General features: G+C 35.3%; 1 protein-coding gene across 1 annotated transcript in view; it reads right to left on the bottom strand.

Annotated features, from left to right (window-relative positions):
- LOC115221725 overlaps positions 1 to 18,298 on the bottom strand; it is an 83,125-nt gene extending 64,827 nt beyond the window's left edge. The window contains exon 1 of the mRNA XM_029791936.2: positions 18,251 to 18,298. The gene's annotated coding sequence lies outside the window, so the exon portion shown is untranslated. The remainder of the gene's footprint in view (positions 1 to 18,250) is intronic.
- Positions 18,299 to 19,773: the final 1,475 nt, after the last annotated feature.

Below are 19,773 nucleotides of genomic sequence, written 5' to 3'. Positions count from 1 at the left end.
GGTGATCGAGGTGATATATACTATGTGTATATATATTTTTTAGGGAATAATAATTCTGGCATAACAGAGGTTCAAATTATTCTCAATGAAGAAATATATTTTAATTTAGAGATAGTATATACCCCTACTTTTCACCAAATAAAAAGAATTTTTATTTTTACTTTAAATACCTACTGTTTTAGTACTTGGCAACACGTGTTTCATGTGGTACATCCTCGGGTTCTTAAACCACTCCGTGTTTCCCTGGAACCCCTCTCAAGATGCAACCCCAATCATCAGGCCCTTATATAACTTTATCAACGTTCAATACAATAAACTATATTTTAATTTATAAATCCCATAAATATGTGCAAAATAAGTATGTTTAAATTAGGTATGTTTAGTTTCGCTGGACTCTACAGTACAAGCCATAATTCAGATAAAAATTCAAATAAAGATAAAAAGTTACAGAAATAAAAGTTACACGAATAAAGTAAGGAATAAAAATCACAAAAAAATATACGAAAATTTACAAAAACTATGTTAGTTATATATAGTCTTCCAAATAAAATTAAATTTACAAATACTATGTTAATAATATATAAAAAATGTGAACAGAAATAATGAAAGTAATACGAATAAAAGTAAATACAAGTAACAATAAAAATAAAAATAAAAATAAAGAGCTCATAAGCTGAAACTGGAAAAATCAAAATCAAAATCAAAATCAATAAAAATAAACGGGATGGCAAGGAAAATATACACGAATAAAAGTTAATAAACATGGAGGCAATTACGAAAAGATAATTTCAAATAAAAGTTCTAATACGAACTGCAAAATTTCAAGTGATACGAATGGTAACTTTTTTTTAAAATTTACAAAGTAAAATAAAATAAAATAAATATAACTTGATGGTAAAGTAAGGAAAATATGCAATTCACTGATAGCTCCATTATCCTACAACATCCTAATTATGGCCCAACATTGCAAAGTCCAGTGAAGTACTCACACCCTATTCCCTGCTACTTTAAAATCTTATTTAATTAACATATTGTCTAAATAGTAAAACATAGTTCATGAAGCTTAAAAAATGCATCATGGGAATATTGCTTTCTTTATTTTGTATAATTCCGTATTATTCTGCCCATTCAATCACTCATTAGTTATTATTCATCCCCCCATCTAATGGTAAGTTTTTATTTCTATTAAAAAATTATATAATTATAGTATTAACAATACTTACGCTAAAATTTAGGGTTATGCGTTATTAATAAGGCATTTTAGTCTATGTTTACATTTAATTTTACGTTCATCCTGAGCATTAAGAAGTTCTGTTTTAGCCTATAATATCGCCATGAATTCATGGGTACATAATAAACATGACCTATTTCCTATTCTATAAGAATAGCTTTACATATTATCTCCCACTTTAATTCATAATTAATTTCTTTCATTTTTAAACTCCAAACGTATTTACTTAGTCCTGTAGAATTCCTAAGTTTCTTATTTTTACATGAATTCAAGTGCTGTGCTATTCGCTGTTTAATTTTATTCGAAGTCAAACCTATGTACATTCTATCTGGGTATTTTTCAATATCTGTATTATTTATACCACTATTTTCATTCCCATCTCCTTTTACCAAAACCACACATTTATATACTACATCACTAACATTACATCTTCCATTAAATCGGCTTTTATCTCTACAGGTACAACTATTATGGTCTCTATAACTCCTATTCATATCCTTATTTAATTTGTCATGGTAATATTTATTCAACCTATGCTTATTAATTGATGATATAATATTCCCTACGTTATTAGTCGTTGAGTACCCCACTCCTATATTATTTTTAGAGAGTATTTTGATATATTTTTTATTTTCCATAATAAACGATTCAATTGTGTTAGTAATATCTTTAATGATTTATCTCGAAAAACTGTGTCTCGTCGTTTAGTTGAACATGATCTACAAGCAAGATCACCTGCAGTGAAGCCACTGATCAGCTCCAAGAATAAAAAGTGTCATCTTACCTTTGCAACCGAACATGTGTTGTGGTCTCAAGAAAAATGGCAAATGGTGCATTTCAGTGATGAATCTAAGTTTATGTTATTTGGCTCAAATGGGAAAAGGTACGTTAATCGAAAAGTAGGTGAAAAATTGTTGCCTAAATGCCTTAAGACTAGTATTAAATTTGGTGGATGAAGTGTCATGGTTTGGGGGATGATATCTGGAGATGGTGTGGGCCCTTTGGTGCGATTACGTGGAAAGGTAAATGCAGGAGTTTATAAACAACTTGTAAAAGATCATGTCTTGCCTGTGCTGAGAAATTCAACTAAGCGACCACCTATATTCATGCAGGACAATGCCCCATGTCACAAGGTGGTCATGAACTTCCTCAAGGCTGAAAAGGTTATTGTTATGGATTGGCCTGCTCAAAGCCCTGATCTCAATCCTATTGAAAATGTGTGGAATATTCTAGGAGAACGTTTGAAAGCCAGAAATCCTAAAACAAGTGAGCAATTATGGAATGCCCTTCGAGAAGAATGGAATAAGATCACCCAGCAAGAAATTGAAAATTTAATTTCCTCATGCAGTCGAAGATGTCAAAGTGTGATTGAAGCTAAAGGGCTTCACACTAAATATTAAATAATTCCAGTATTCTCTGTCATTTTTTATTATTTTGTTATTTTTTCAACCGTTCTGATCATTTTGGCCACCATGGGTTCTGCAGTAAATCACTAAATCATCCATAACTTTTGTATTATCCTCTCAAATTACACTAAAACCTCAGACAATAACAATTAATATCGTATTTATTGTCTGTGAAAATTATAAAACAATTTTGATAAAAACTTATACCTACTTTTCTGACAAAAACAATGCCATTCTGAACATTTTGGCCGCAACTGTATAATCCACTCGCGGAGTGGTTGGCGTTAGGAAGGGCATCCAGCCGTAGAAACTCTGCCAGATCAGACTGGAGCCTGGAGAGGCCTCTAACTCCGCACTCAACTCATACTAACGATAATTCTAATTTAAACTCCAAACAACGTATAGGAAATAGGCGAACTAATAGAATAGCACACAATAGTAACCCTCCCGACGAGAGCAATATAGATCCTATTAGGAGAAATAGAAGGGATAATAGTAGATTACGCAAATATATATGGTTCAACATACCATACAACTTAGCAGTTAGGGGTAAGTTATGTAAGAGAATATTCTCTATCATTTCCAACAACTTCCAACCCACCCATAAGTATAGAAGTATCTTCTCCAACAAAACCATTAGGATTTCCTACTCTACCCTGCCCAACATGAGCTGCCTCATAGCTAAACATAACTATATTAATATTAGAACAGCTAGATCAAGAGCAAGGTATAGCGACCAACCGAACCCCCCTCATCCAGATAGTAGGCAATATAATCAGACTGGCAGCCATATTACCCAAACAGTTAGTAATAACACCCGTCAACACAACAGAGGCAATACCACACCCATCAACAACCAGGAGGATATCAACGCCCCCACACGTATTGCAACACCTCCGCCTGGGATTGGCAGCACACGACCGAATAATGCAATGCACTGCAACTGCATATGTGCATCCGAGTGTCCGCTACAGGGCGCATGTAGGGCGAAAAACGTAATATATTCATGTGAGGTGAGTACCCAGTTTAACACACTCACCTACATAGGTTGCTCAACCTCCTGGAAATCCAGATACTACAACCACCGGTCCTCGCTGAAACACAGACATAAGGCTAACAGCACCTCCCTTTCTAAAAAAATTTGGGAATTAGAAGACAAATGCATAGGCTTCAAACTCAGGTGGTCCATCATCGGATCAGCTGCACCTTATTTAAATAATAGAGCGGGATGCCAACTATGTTGTGTAGAACTCCTGAACATCTTGAAATTCAAAGACAAACACAATCTTATTAACAAAAGGTCAGAGTTCAAACCATCCTGTATACACAAACTTATTAATACTTTCAAATACTACAAAGCTTAGGTTATTATACCAACTCCCCCATGCAATTTCCTCCCACCCGGTGCAACCTGTCGGCTCCAGCACATCCTACTTTCCTATATGTGCGTGTATATGTGTATGTGTGTGCGTATATATATGTATGTGCACATATGTGTATGTATATGTGTGTATATATGTGTGTGTGTGTGTGTGTGTGTGTGTATGTGCATATATGTTTCCCTGCATTTTCCTCCTATATATACACATTTTGTCTCCCATATATGTCTTTTTTCCCTACATATTTCTTCTCCTACACCCATATCCTTCCTATATAGTCTCTTTATTTCCCTATATCTATACCCTTTCACATTTCTAACTCGGATGTTGAACGCACACCGCCAAACTCCACTTCCCACCCTTCCAATTTTCGGTTCCCCCCGCCCGCCCCTACGTGGGCACCTTTAACACACACCTCTAACTTTCAACCACCTTCATCTCATGTTAAACTTTACCAGATTATATTTTTATTTTTATTTTGCTTTATCCTATTCTATTTCGCTTTACCTTTATTCTCATTTTTATTTTCATCCCTTATCTTAATTCTTATAATTTTTATAATTTTTATATTTCATTTCTAACTTTTACATTGTATTTCTTATTTTATATTGTATTTCTAATTTTTATTCTTACCCTCATTCTTACCCCTAACTTATCGCTTTATATCTCTATATATGTCTATTTTTTTTGCTTATCCCTTATTTACTTACCTATGGATCCGCTTTATGATTATACGAGCGTCCGTGTACGTATGTATACGTATACATATGTGTACATATGTACGAGTAAACATCTACGTCTGGATGTGCATACCCTGTATTTCTTTACATTTTTTTACATGTTTTCTTATATTCATATGTTTACACCTATTTGTATACATCTTTTAATATCTTATAGCTATACCCATATGCGCGTATGTCTCTGTGTGTGTATGTAAGTGTATATGTGCACGCACATATGGACACACAGCCGTGTGTGCGTGCACGTGTAGACGTGAGTGCGTGATTCTTTACATACGTTCTTATATACATCCTTTAATATCTTATATATAAACCTGGAAGCGTGGGCATCTGTGTATGTGTATGTAAGGATGGATGCACGTATGTATATATGGGTGTGTACACGTATAATGTCCGTGTATATATGCGCATATTCTGTTGTATGTATGTATATGTACGCGCGTGCGTGTGGGTGTATGTGTGTTTATGTACATGTTTACACGTGAGTGCGTGTGTATGCTTATAGGCTTGGAGCCGTGTATGCGCGCGTATATGTGCGCGTGTATATGGGTGTATGTATCCATGATGGTATGTATGTACAAGATGACCAATTAATTCAAAGAACTAGATTAACCGCTCAACAGCTCTGATTTACAATACACTAGGTCCCCAGACGACCCTGTTGATTTATTGACACCCAAAGCTTCTACAACTAAATTTTATCAATCTCCTGACCACCATGTTTGGTCCGTAACCTCTATACATCCCTTATCTTTATATTTTTTTACATTTTTATCATGTTTATTCCTATTTTTATTTTTTTACTTTTTACTTTTATTTCTATTTCTATTTTTACTTTATAACCTTATGCCTTTACATTCATTTATATTTCTTTATATTCTTTATATCCCCTTTATATCTCCTTATATCTCTTTATATCTTTATACTCTACATTTTTATATTTTTCTATACTTACACTTTTTATACATTTTTTATCCCTCGTCCTGAATTCTCGCCCCTCCATCTTCACGTCTATATATGTATTTATTTATTTACATTACTTCAACATCCAAATTTCCTCATTCTACATTGAGAGAAGAAAGAGATGGACGCTTCAATTCTATGCTGTTGCCGCATTATGTCGTACGCGAATGAGAGGATTTGCATCCCCATCCAAGAATTTTTGATGTAACACATGTCCTTGTGGAAGCTGTTGTGCACGGCTGAAGAAGGCCACAGACATACATTATGCATTGTTATAAATCTGTCTAATAAAGGCCCGAAACATATGTACCGCTGAATCCTTGGCATCATGTTTTTATTTTGATCAATTTACTCCACCACCTACACCACCAAACGGTATACACAGGTGCTTATAATTATCAAGTACTCACCCCGAATTTCTATACTCAACTATAAATATATATATATATAAATATATATATATATATATATATATCATCATCATCATCATCATTTAGTGTCTGCTTTCCATGCTGGCATGGGTTGGACGGTTCAACTGGGATCTGTGAAGCCAGAAGGCTACATCAGGCCCAGTCTGATCTGGCAGTGTTTCTACGGCTGGATGCCCTTCCTAACGCCAACCACTCCCTGAGTGTAGTGGGTGCTTTTTACGTGCCACCCGCACAGGTGCCAGACGGAGCTGGCAAACGGCCACGGACGGATGGTGCTTTTTACGTGACATATATATATACACGCTAGAAAGAAAAGCTAGGTTCTATAACCACAAAAGTTAGGGATAAAATTTGACAGGAATAAATTTAGAGATGAAAACCATTTACCATCTAGTTTCCTGGACCATTTGGTTTCTGACTCGCTAAAATAAGATCAGAAACCAAATGGTCTAGGAAACTAGATGGTAAATGGTTTTCATTTCTAAATTTATTCCTGTCAAATTTTATCCCTAACTTTTGTGGTTATAGAACCTAGCTTTTCTTTCTAGCGTGTAGAATCCCTATATGTGGATTCCTTATGTGTTTAAATATACACTATATTGTATGACTAGTATATAATCTTTTTGACTAATTTTTTTTACACGTTAGACCACTGGAAATGTAAATTTTAATTAATTTCCATTTCCCTTTGATATGATTAAATATATATATATATATTATTTACCTAGATCTGTCTAGATGTTTTCCTGGAACACCGACAAAAGCATAACAGTCACATTTAAGGCCAATGAAAGAAATTTGGGTAAATTAAGAATTAAGGAAGCTATACTCATACACAGACTAGGGTACCAAATTAACAACAGGCTGGAGGTTGGTAATCAATATACTATTTAGTTACATCTGGATGCATGTATGTTCATTTTTGATAACATGCTCATATATTGTTTATAACAAAAAAAAAGAGGAAAATAAGAAGGGAAGCTACACATATAACACATAACTTAGAAGCAGTGCTAAGAATGTGTTAGCACACACGAGATTCAGACATGGCAGAACTCACGCACTTCTCATGAGGAATTCTAGAAGGAGCTTCATGAGACACTGCTGAGAGGCTTCCGAAAAAAAAAAAGAAAAGCCGTTGGAAAACCAATTATAGCAGCAACTCCATCAATTCCTAGGGATATCTGAAGAAGGAATTTTATTCTGAAATATCATATCAGACAATGCATGATTAAATTATAACGGTTATTATAGTCCGTTGTTTATATTATAGTGCATTGTTGTGTCGTTCAAAATATTTTATTCTTTATTTATATATATATATATATATATATATATATATATATATATATACATACACACACACACACACACACACACATATATATATAAGTGCAGGAGTGGCCGTGTGGTAAGTAGCTCGCTTATCAACCACATAGTTCCGGGTTCAGTCCCACTGCATGGCACCTTGGGCAAGTGTCTTCTACTTTAGCCTCGGGCCAACCAAAGCCTTGTGAGGGGGTTTGGTAGACGGAAAGTGAAAGAAGCCCGTCATATATATGTATAAATATATATATATATGGGCTGAGGATAATAATATGCAGTTTAATGCAGAACAGCATCCAAAATTGAATATGAAACTTACAGGGTACACCGGTCCACAGGGAATTTCAATCCACAAGGAATTTCAATCCCAGAGCCTAAGTCAGTGAGGTAACTGAGTATTGACATGAGTGATGATACCTCTTTCCAAGTGCACATTACCAGGATGGCGACAAAGTCAGACGACTGGCTCGATGGACCCTAAGAACATTCAGAACCAGAGATAAGGAAACCATGATGGTCCTCTGGCAGATATTCGTCCTCAGCCGACTGAGGTTGGTAATCAATATACTATTTAGTTACATCTGGATGCATGTAGGTTCATCTGGATGCATGTAGCTGCTCACAGCTATGGTCACCCACCAGTGTGAAATTAACAGCGGACCTTGAAGCAATCCAGAGAAGATTTACAAAGAAGATCGTCTCTTTGTAACAGCTCAGCTACTGGGAAAGGTGGAAACAGTTAAGACTCTACTCCCTGGAGAGAAGACGGGAGGGGTATGCAGTAATATATATCTGGAAAATCCTGGAAAGAATTATGCCAAATTTTGGCATTGAAAGCTACACCAATGCCAGAACGGGACGACACTGCACAGTGCCAAAGGTCCCAGCAATGCCATCATGCTTCAGGACCAGTTACTGCAACAGCCTGGGTTTCAAGGGCCCATAGCTTTTTAATATTCTCCCAAAGAGTCTGAGGAACTTGCACAAAGTAGATGTAGGAGTTTTTAAATCAAAGCTGGACCTCTTCCTGTCAAGAATTCCAAATGAACCTATCTAATGGCAAGAGATGCAAATGAGGGTAGCTATATCAAACTCTATGCTTCACCAAGTGCCATGTATTAGAGGAGGCTCTTAGTAATAACAGTGTAGCAAAACGAAGGTGCATCAGCATGGCCACAGCTCTGAGCTGAAACTATAGAAAAAAAAAAATATATATATATATATATTATATATATATATATATATATAGGTATGTGTGTGTATATGTTTGTGTCTGTGTTTGTCCTCCCAACATCGCTTGACAACTGATGCTGGTGTGTTTATGTCCCCATAACTTAGCAGTTTAGCAAATGAGACTGATAGAATAAGTACTAGGCTTACAAAGAATAAGTCCTGGGGTCGATTTGCTCAACTAAAGGCAGTGCTCCAGCATGGCTGTAGTCAAATGACTGAAACAAGTAAAAGAGCATATCTAGTATCTATAATATATATATATATATATAAGTACAAAGTGAGATAGGGGATATGAGTGTAGCCCACTATTAGATATGAGTTATCCAATATACTGCTAGTGAAGTACCCAAAAGGCAAATACATAAATGCTTATAATCTCTATATATAAAACTGAAATGCGTTTTTACCGCTTGGATCGCTTTCAATGCCACTACGTCCTGTCCGATTCGCTCCAAAATTTACAGGGACATGTAGAATGAGTTGACGATGCCCGTGGGCTACCTTAGAAATCCCTAGCTTAAAAGGTGTGGTTGCTAGGGGCCATCTTCCTCACTCACGCTATCTCCTCCTTTCCCTCTCTTACTCCCCATCATTTATAACTTTGAGAGGTCCACTCCCGTTATTTAATGTATTCCCCTCAACTCCCTTTCACTTTCCCTTTATAAGTTCGTCAGACGGCTTTCTTTGATGTATCTGTCAGCATTCATAGGGAGAATTATCATCGCCACAACTTATGTATATGTCTTCCTCACTCACTCACTCTTTTTTCTAATGATAATTATCATCGCCACCACCACCACCAACACACAATACTGACTCTATTTCATACAAACGGCCTTCTTTTATGTATCTGTGTGAAAGAGACAGATAACTGAAATTTTTTACTCGGTTTTTGTAGTGCGTGCGTGTGTATGCATGTATGTGTATATGTATGTATGCATGTATGTGTGTGCATGTATGTATCTATGTATGTGTGTGTGTGTGTATGTATGTATGTGTGTGTATGTATGTGTGAGCGTGTATGTATGTATGTACCTTTGCCTGTTTATGTAACGGTCTGCTATGTAGAAAATAATGAGGTTGACTCAATGGAAATACTTACATACACACACACATACATACACACACATACACACACACATACATACACACACACACATACATAGATGCAGACCTATGTTAAAAGTGCTGGCAAGTTTGCATGACAACTATTTTTTTTCCTCAAATGAAAGGCATCACCTCTAGGACAAAATTCCTCATCTTATAAAATGTGGCCCCAGTACACCCGAATGAAATCGCGTTATATTAACCAAAATGTGAAAAGGTGTCTAAATGGGGCTAGAAGGGGATTAAAATTTAAAGGAGCGGGTGTTTAGGAATTCTCTGTTACATCAAGCTAACAAATTTGTGCCAGCCTTTTAATCGTCAATGTGTTGCCGTCCATGATGAAGAAGTTTTGAATGCTTGTCATGGTGAGTCTACTGTTGTGAAAAAGAATCACTTCAAAACTTGGTGTTTAGGGATTTTCTTTTACATCAAGTTCAAAATTTTACATCAGCCGTTAAACTGTCAAAACGTTGCTGTCCGTCGTTAAGAAATGCCAGCCATGCTGACTCTACTACCCTCAGATTCTATCCCTTCAAACTTTGGTTTCCAATATTTTATTATCTTTATTCAGCTCGCAAGTTTGTCTGTCCCTTTTAAATGTTAGTGTTTTGCTGTCTGCCTTGAAGCAGACCTTTCCGTTGTTACCGCCTGATATTTATGATTGATCTTTCTAAATATTTTATTTCTCAACTTACTCAAGATCTTTTGTGGTTTATAAATGGGAGAGAGATAGATAAAGAGTAAGAGAAAGTGAGGTAGAGTCCGAGAGAAAGGAAGAGTAAGAGAGTGGGGAAAGTGAGAGAGAAACAAAGAGGGAGAATCATCATCATCATCGTTTAACGTCCGTTTTCCGTGCTAGCACGGGTTGGACAGTTTGACAGGGGTCTGGGAAGCCAGGAGGCTGCACCAGGCCCCGGTCTGATCTGGCAGTGTTTCTACAGGTGGATGCCCTTCCTAACGCCAACCACTCTGTGAGCGTAGTGGGTGCTTTTTTCGTGCCGCCGGCACAGGTGCCAGGGGGGCTGGCAATGGCCACGATCGGTTGGTGCTTTTTACGTGCCACCAGCACAGAAGCCAGTCAAGGCGGCACTGCAATCCGCCACGTTCGGATGGTGCTTTTTACGTGCTGAAAGGAAGCAACAGAAAGTAACAACCACACTCTTACCCGCGCGTAGAGCGGGTCACCTTCAGCTAGTTATATATGTAACTCATTTTAAATGTATATTACCTCAATACATATGACTAATATAGGCACAATGAGATACCTTTATCAACAGGCTGAAACAGCTGTAAGATCCATTTTATATGTATTATGTTTATGGTATTATCTTACTTATTGATGTATATTGTTTTATTCTGTTGGATTTGGATGTTCCTATTTAAGTAGTTAATAAACAAATAATATGAATTGGCATTATCTGTAAGTTGATGATTGAAAGAAATCTGTTCCTCCATTTTCTTATTTGTATTATATATATATATATATATATATATATACAAATACAATATATATATATATATATATATATACACTATATATATAAATACTACATATATATATATAAATACTATATATATTTATATATATATATATATGTATGTATATATAACTATTTTAAACTATTCTAAAATGTTTCAGCTCCAAAGCTGTGGTCATGCTGAAGCACCACCATTGACTGAACTATACCATTATTTGAAACCTCCTCTGATATGTGGCAATTGATCAATAAGGGAGTTTGATGCTGCTGCCCTCATCTATGTCTCTTGCTGTGAGGTAGGCTCGTCTGGGACCTGCAACAGGAAAAGATCCAGTTTTGTTTTAAAGACACTTACATCCACACCATGCAGATCTCTCAGGCATTTTGGAAAAATATTAAAGAGCTGTGGACCCTTGAAGCCCAAACTGTTGTAGTATCTGTTCCTGTATTTTGATGGCAATGCTGAGATCTTTGGTAACTATAGATACTATTCAACTTTCAAGAGTAAATTTAAATTCGAACCCACAAAATAACATTCTCTATAGTACAACAATATATTGCTATTTGGTTATAATGTAAAAAATGAAAAAAGCTCCCACCAGCCCTCCTAATAATTTCCATAACTTGTATGACTCTTATATAAAACATAAAGTAATTAATACTTGCAAAACCATTTAATACATTTTTGGTGCAAACACTATTCTTTTCTTTTTCCCAGATGATGGGAGCATTCCTTGGAAGTAAATCGTAAGATTCACATGTAGTCTTTGAACAAACTCTAGAAACGATCGTCGGAATACTTAATTTCCTTTAAATATGGTACCAAAAACTCTTTTAAAACATCTATTACTCCCTCCATTCCATAATTTATTTTGAATTTTTAAAAGAAATGTCTCTCTATATTTCATTATTCTTATCTATATTTTTATTTATACTCTATTATATTTATATATCTATATATTTATTTGTCCTTGCATATTTTTAACATTCATATATATTTTTATATTTCTATATCTTTATATTCTGAATGTATTAATATATGTTTTAGACAATTCTATCATATTAAATCCGTATATGTCTACACCAATTGTAGTCTGCCTGAGTTGAACTTCTCTGTATCTCTTGTACTTGTCTAGCATCTTGGGTTCGACTTGAGCACTTCCTTGCTTTCTATGCTTTTCTAAATAAAATTTATAATTATACACTTTGGCTCTAATGAGCACTTCTCGTAGATAGTAATAATGGAGAAGTAAATCGTAGGCATGTCTACGAAAAACATTCCTATACCATCCAAGGACACATATATGGATTTCCTTCTACATAATACTACAGAATTCATAAACAGATTAAGATGGAGAGCCTTCTTCTATGACAATAAATCCAAACAACCTAACAAAAAGGACAACTATAATTTAAAATGATACAAAATCCTCCCTCTAACCCAGCATTGGTTAATTTTGAAAAAAGACTCGATGCAGCTCATAAAAAACTTGAAGTTCTCTAAACACACCAACCCCTTCCAGAAAAAGCTTTCAGAAATTATTTCAAAGATAAAATGATCTCCTAACCTAACTGTGCTGACAAAACGGGCAATATTTATTCAATGCCATGTTATACCCATAATAAACTCGTTTTGATGGAATTAAATACCAAATATAAACATGCAAAGGATACTGTACTCGTAAACTCCCTCTATGGAATTCAACAGGTGATGTTATAACATGGTTCCATTGCCTCTTAGGTAAGCATAAAACTTTCTTATACAATTCAACATTTTGAATTATAATGCCACTATTTCCCTGATATTATTAAATAAGACATTGATATTTGCCTGGGATTTTGTCAACATCCTTCAATCTGATATTGATATTATCCTAACTGTGGGCAAAAACGTTGATAAATTAAAAAAATTATAATTGGATTAGAAGCAACTCGACAAACTACTTTGATATTACCATGGGTTTGTCAGATTCAGTCCAAGTGACAGAACTAGTGGGTCTCTATCTACTGTCTCAAATTAGGAAAAGCTACCTAAACATATCTGGTGGGCTATACAAGGATGATGCTCTATTTGCAGTAAAAGGTTTATCTAAACCAGAGATTGAATGAATTAAGAAGTCATTAAGAACATTTCTTTTGAATTTCTTTAATCTCAATATTGTATTCAAGACCGACACAAAAATAGTCAACTTTCTACATGTCACATTAAATTTAAACACTAAGTTATACTACCCATACAGTAAACCAAATCAAACATTGCAGTATATTAACATCTCTTCTAATCATCTGAAATTAACCATCTACAGTATTATCACTGCCATCTCCATTAGAATGTTCAACCTACCAGTAAACGAGGAGATCTTTAATGCACACACACCAATTTATAATCATGCCCTGAAATCAAGCAGCTTTCATGACAATATTTTCTACATCCCTGACACCAAACTTAAAATTAAAATAGTAACTCTGATATGATTAAAATAACCCACCCATTAAATTATAAACCTATAAGAAGACCTGTCATTAACCCTGTTAAATTTTATAATCCTAATACTAAAAATTTTAATAAACATGCTCTCTCTCTCTCTATAAGTGAAATATATATATACATACTGATAAATACTTATAACATATTGGTGTTGTCCCTCCAGCACCTGGTACTTACTCTATCACTCTCTTTTTGTGAAACTAAGTTAGAGAGATGTAAGCACTCCAACACCAGTTGTCAAAAGGTGGTGGGGAATAAACACACACACACACACATATGACAAGCTTCTTTCAGTTTTTGTCTACCAAATCTACCCAGAAGTCTTTGTTTGGCCTGAGGTTATAGTAGACACTTGCCCAGGGTGCTATGCAGAACCATGTAGTTGGGAAGCAAGCTTCTTACCACAGAACCACACCTGTGCCTGACTATAAATATGCATACATACATACACTCACATATATTGGTACAATGAGCTTCCACTAAATTCATTCACAAAGCATTGGTTGGCCTAGGACTAAAGTAGAAGACATTTGCCCAAGCTGTCAAACAGTGGGACTGAACCTGAAACCCTGTGGTTGAGAAGCAAGCTTCTTAACCATATAGCCATGAATGACCATATATTAACAATATCACACTGCCAAGTTATCCCACTAATCAACATCCTCATCATCATTTAATATCCATTGTCCATGCTGGCATAGGTTGACTGGCTTGATTAGAGCTGGCAAGCTGAGGAGTTGCACCAGACTTCAGTTTGATTTGGCATGGTTTCCACGGCTGGGTGCCCTTCCTAACGCCAACCACTTTAGATATATATATAAATTTATAGAACATAAAAAAAAAAACAAAGACAGATGTATGAACAAGTAAGTGTATTAACTTGATGCTCGGGAAAAATGAAAAAGTTTTTTGTTTCAAGCCTACACTCTTCAAAAGAAAGAAATAAGAGAAAATAAACAGAGAGAGAATGAAAAAAATTATAGATTTCAGTGGTGCAACATGGTGAATGGGTCGAAAAACAAAAGAGGTTGAAAGAAAGGAAGATGATAATAAAAAAGAAGTTGGATGAACAATATACATCATGGCTTCCATCCAGGAAGAAGTTGCCTCAGACAACTCCTACTGCACTATGACTGAGTTTTGAAACAACTATTTCACCATTTAGATGTCAGCATGATATCAAATACCTTGACTTTGCATAAGCATTTGATAAAGTAGATCATGGCATGATATGTTGCAAGCTACAAGACCTTGGCATTGTTGGTAAACTGGCAGAATGGCTACATGAGTTCCTTAAAGACAGAAGTCAGGTAGTTGCAGCCAATGGTGTCCTTTCTGAAGAAACTCAAATCCTAAGTGGAACTGTTCTGGGACCATAACTGATCATAATAGCCCTCTTAGACATGCCCATGGCTACTAGCTATGCAGATGATACAAAATTATCACAGGCAATAACAAATCAAGATGATGTCGCAAGCTTTCGATGGGACCTGAATTCGATATACAAGTGGGCTGAAATAAACAACATGCAGTTTAATGCTGGAAAATTTCAAGTACTGCACTATCAACTCACAAATGCACTACAGTTTGCATATACAGCACCCAAATGCACTACAATCTCAGAGTCAAAGGCAGTGAAAGACTTGGGGATTGGTATGGGCAATAATGCATCATCTTATATGCACATTACCAAAATGGCAGCTAAGTGCAGAAAACTGGTTGGATGGATATTGAGGTCTTTCAAGACAAGACACCAAGAAACTATGTTGACCCAGTGGAGAACCTTTGTCATTGGCCCTCTGAACTACTGTTCCCAGTTATGGTCACCACATAGTGCCAATCTAACAGCAGAACTTGAAACAGTCTAATGCCACTACACTTAAAAGACTGAAACAGTGAATAGGCTGAGTAAACTGCAATTTTACTCCCTGGAATGAAGGTGTGACAGATATGCAATAATCTACATATGGAAAACTTTTGAAGGGCTAGTACCTAATTTCGGCAATGAGTGTTATGCAAACACCAGAACTGGCTGCCATTGTATTGTACCAAAGGTACTATCCACCCCTTCTAAATTCAGGACCAGGTACTGTAATAGTCTATGGTTGAAAGGCTCACAGCTCTTCAAAACCCTGCCACAAAAATTAAGAAATCTGCATAAAGTGGAAATAGATGTCTTCAAAACGGAACTAGACATCCTCCTCTCCACAATACCAGATGAACCAACAGCCTGACACAAAGTGCAGACAAGGCAGTGAAATCAAACACCCATAGAAATCAAATGTACCAACATCTGGGACAAAGGTACATACAGAAGTCGTGATGTGAAACACCCCAAGCTGAGGAAATCAGAAAGACCACAGTGATGCTTCAGTATCACTGAAGCCACATGGGGGAAACAAGTAAAAGTGCAAGAGAGTATATATATATATATATATATATATATACATACATACATATATACTCTTTTACTCTTTTACTTGTTTCAGTCATTTGACTGCGGCCATGCTGGAGCACCACCTTTTAGTACTTATTCTATCGGTCTCTTTTTGCCGAACCGCTAAGTGACGGGGACCTAAACACACCAGCATCGGTTGTCAAGCAATGCTAGGGGGACAAACACAGACACACAAACACACACAGATATACATATATATACATATATACGACAGGCTTCTTTCAGTTTCCGTCTACCAAATCCACTCACAAGGCATTGGTCGGCCCGGGGCTATAGCAGAAGACACTTGCCCAAGATGCCACGCAGTGGGACTGAACCCGCAACCGTGTGGTTGGTTAGCAAGCTACTTACCACACAGCCACTCCTGCGCCTATATATATATATATATCATCATCATCATCATCATCATCATCATCATCATCATTTAGCGTCCGCTTTCCATGCTAGCATGGGTTAAACGGTTCAACTGGGGTCTGGGAAGCCTGAAGGCTGCACCAGGCCCAGTCTGATCTGGCAATGTTTCTATGGCTGGATGCCCTTCCTAACGCCAGATATATATATATATATATATATATATATATACAAAATTAGCGTTAGAGTGACCACATGTGGACTCTCTCTTAATATTTGTATTAATAATTTTTACTGTATCCCAGTCTTTTTATACGCTAGGCCACTTGGTGTTTTAAATTGATGTTATTAATTAATATTCAATTTTTTTCACCCTTATTGTGATTTTAATTATAAATTAATATGTTCTCAAACCGGCTGTTAATTACTGGGGTAGTATTTACATCTGGGGATTCAACGCGCCAGAATGAGGATATCTGAACGTAACTGCGAATATAATCGGCTATACTGTTCGCCTTTGTTCGGCTTCGTGTGGATTTTGCCGTTCGGTCCAGCAAATTATAGTTTTGATATACTCTACTGACAATTCGAAAATGATTATGTAAGTAAAATTACACAATCTATTAACGATGAAACAATTGTATAGAGTTAATCTATTTTTTCGTTATTTTTCATTTGTCCTGCTTGCTTACATTCTTGGCGTGTTGTATTAATTCTTGAGAACAATTCTTTAGTGGTGGATTCCCTTTGTGGATCTATATCTAGCGTTAGAGTGACCACATGTGGAGTCTCAATATTTGTATTAATAATTTTTACTGTATCCCAGTCTTTTTATACGCTAGGCCACTTGGTGTTTTAAATTGATGTTATTAATTAATATTCAATTTTTTTCATCCTTATTGTGATTTTAATTATTATATATATATATACATACATATATATATATATATACATACATATGTATGTATATATATGTATATATATATATGTATATATATATATGTATATATTTATATATATTATAAAAGAGGAATGTAAAAATATATTACGCAGGATACACTGTAAACAATTCAAATTATTTACAACTATATCAGTGCCAGAACATGCAATTAAAAAATTTCTTTATAACCTTTTATTTTTATTTAGATTTAACTATGTCATAATGCCCACCAGCAGTTTTTATTGGGAAGAGATATAATATGAGTAGTTCTGGTGGCATTAAAGCAGTTTTGATTGGTATTTCTAGACATGTAAGGATTTTTACAACTCTGTTATAATTGTGATTTATTCACAATTATACACTCTTCTTTTATATATGATATATATATATATATATATATATATATATATATATATCATCATCATCGTTTAATGTCACTTTTCCATGCTGGCATGGGTTGGACGGTTTGACTGAGGTGTGGAGAGCCATCAGTTGCACCAGGCTCCATTCTGATCTGGCAATGTTTCTACATCTGGATGCCCTTCTTAATGCCAACCACTCTGAGAGTGCAGTGGGTGCTTTTTATGTGCCACTGGTACAGGAGCCACTCAGGCAGGCCTGGCATCATTTATATATATATATATATATTTGTATATACATAAATGTATGTTTATTTTTCAATGTGTACAAATAATAAGAAAAAATAAATAAATAGTTACCAGGGTAGCAAAAATTCACATAAGTGCCAAGGATACCACAGCCCACCTATAAAGGTAGAAATTCCAGAGTTAAGTGAAATGCTTTTGTATAACAAGAATAAATTAAGAAATGGAGTCAAACAAAGGTGTTATTCAAATCATTTATACTTCCAACATATGTTTCGAATTAAGCATTGATATTATTGTGGAGGGAATTAAAATGATGTAAAACAATGCAGTCATCTCATCAGAGAAAAAGGGAAACAAAACACATCAATAAGCCATTTTAACTGACTGTGATTACCATGTATATCATGAAGGAGAATGCTAGCAAGTTATTTTTAAAAAATCCGTTAATAGATTTCACGTCAACGGTAATTTAGAGAAAGAGAACGAGGAGAAAGAAAGAAATTAATTGAAAATTAAGAATGGAAAAATATAGTGTGATACTATATTGTATAGTGTGATGAATGGAAATAAAGTTTAAAAGTGTAGAAATAGATATATGTAGTGGAAATGAAATGTAAGAAGACAGGTCAAAAAATTTATAGATTCGTATAAATTACTGACAGGAACTAAAGGTATGTTTTTGCCAATGTTTACAACAATAAACGTGTTCTTTAAATGTGTTTACAAGTGTATTCTTTGAGAAAAGAAATTGCTCTTTGTTACAAAGTTGATGTAAAGATTTACCTTTGTCACATAGGAAGGATCTAGATAGAATTTTCCATTCCAAATTGAATTGTTTATTATGTTCCTTTAGAGACCAAATTCATTTACTAAGCCCAGTGTTGTTGCAATTATTGATATGTCTAAAAAGACATCAGGACTGGAAGTCATTTTACATTGATAAACAAAGTTTTTAGTCTTAGAATTACTGCTAAAGAAACGAATACAATTCAAATTCATATCAGAAATATTAATATTGTTGTTATTATTGTTCAAAGAATGGTTAGCATTAATAATATCACTCATATTATTTTCATTAAGTGGATGTGTATTTAACAAATCATTGCTGTGAGATGAAATGATTTGTGAAAGGTTTTTGGTGTTTGAAAAACCTAACCTCAATTGGTGTTAATTGATAATGGACTTTTTTGGAAAATTCTTATCTATAGTTTCATGAAACTGGTAAGGGAAGTTCGATTTGTTCTGCTTATCTGGATTTGGTTAAAAAGAGACGATGAGCGATGGCTAGAAGTATATTGAATTCTTCATAACCAGCTGATCTAGCAAGCGGGGCCTCATATCAGTGAGGGGGGCCGCTGCGCATTGATGCCGTCAAGAGGTAGGCCCCGAAACGGCGCGCATTCTCTCCTGATGACCCCATACACTTGCTAGCTTCTGGTATACGGAGCTTTTAACTGGTAGCACTTGCATGTGCAAGTTGTTTGCAAGACATATGGAATGATCAGCCAAACTGTTTCACTAGCAGACACATTGTTATTAGGATAATTATCTTTAAGAATAATGGGATGTAAAGAATATCTCCCTTAATCTGCAAAATTACATTTTTTCTTTTAGTGTTGTTATTTGAACTAAAA

This window comes from Octopus sinensis, linkage group LG18 (assembly GCF_006345805.1).
Source record: "Octopus sinensis linkage group LG18, ASM634580v1, whole genome shotgun sequence".
In the NCBI taxonomy this organism is placed as follows: domain Eukaryota; kingdom Metazoa; phylum Mollusca; class Cephalopoda; order Octopoda; family Octopodidae; genus Octopus; species Octopus sinensis.
This window is presented reverse-complemented; position numbering and strand designations above follow the sequence as displayed.